This window comes from Mobula hypostoma, chromosome 1 (genome assembly GCF_963921235.1).
Source record: "Mobula hypostoma chromosome 1, sMobHyp1.1, whole genome shotgun sequence".
Lineage (NCBI taxonomy): Eukaryota > Metazoa > Chordata > Chondrichthyes > Myliobatiformes > Myliobatidae > Mobula > Mobula hypostoma.
Window position 1 is genome coordinate 13,635,733 of NC_086097.1, and position 1,191 is coordinate 13,636,923.

At 38.6% G+C, this 1,191-nt stretch overlaps 1 non-coding gene across 1 annotated transcript; it reads left to right on the top strand.

Moving 5' to 3' along the window:
* The first annotated feature begins 773 nt into the window (after nt 1-773).
* trnat-agu (transfer RNA threonine (anticodon AGU)) lies at nt 774-847 on the top strand. Its single transcript has one exon. It is a non-coding gene; the product is annotated as a tRNA-Thr (tRNA).
* The last annotated feature ends 344 nt before the right edge of the window (nt 848-1,191 follow it).

The following is a 1,191-nucleotide window of genomic DNA, read 5'->3' on the forward strand; positions in this document are numbered from 1 at the left end:
TGCTAATTCACAGAATTTGCCGAGAAAATGCAATATTGGGCCAACAGCCCGGTGCCCTGCAGGAAACTCAACTATGCATTATACAATATATATGGAATGTTGTATGAGATAAATTATATAGTAGGTAATTGTCAGCAAGAATCTCTTTGCTTCTCCAATGTTCACAGGACATGATAGTCAATGCAGAGGAGGGGGTTTTGTTGAAAATCCAACTGCTCCACAATTGCTGTTGTTTTACACATTTATAGCATGGCTTGTTTTATTATAATCATGCAAGTAACATTTATACCGTCTTACGTAAATATATACCTCGCACTTTATGTCAACCTGTCAAATTTCAGGCTAGCCGCTCAGGATCTTGTGCTGGACTGTAACTATATGTGCTGTGTGTGACTATATGGACTGCATTTTGCATCTTGACCCCAGAGGAACAAGGTATCATTTAGTTGTATACATGTGTATAGTTGAATGGCTATAAACTTGAACTTGAACTTAAAGTGAAAGTTATAGTAATTGTGAGTGTTATTTTATTACAGATCAGTACAATTACACCGTATACTAGAAATGGGTATATAAAGGATATGCAGCTAAAGCCATAAAATTGTCTATAAACCTCAAATTTATCAGAATCAGAATTAGGTTTAATATCACCGGCATATGTCATGAAATTTGTTAACTTAGCAGCAGCAGTACAATGTAATACGTGATAATATAGAAAAAACATAAGTAAATCATTTACAGTAAGTATATATACTAATAAATAGATAAAGAGTTGGCGCATGGCCAAGTGGTTAAGGCATCAGTCTAGTGATCTGAAGGTCGTGAGTTCGAGCCTCAGCTGAGGCAGCGTGTTGTGTCCTTGAGCAAGGCACTTACCCACACATTGCTCTGCGACAACACCAGTGCCAACCTGTATCAGCCCGAGAGCCCTTCCCTTGGACAACATCGGTGCCGTGGAGAGGGGAGACTTGTAGCATGGGCAACTGCCGGTCTTCCATACAAGCTTGCCCAGGCCTGCGCCCTGGAAGCCTTCCAAGGCACATATCCATGGTCTCACGAGACTAACGGATGCCTATATATATAAAATAGTTAAATTAAAAATTGTTTGAAACAAATAATATAATAAAAATGTAAGCTAGTGTTCATGGGTTTAATGTCCATATAAGAATTGTATTGCAAAGGGGAAGAAGT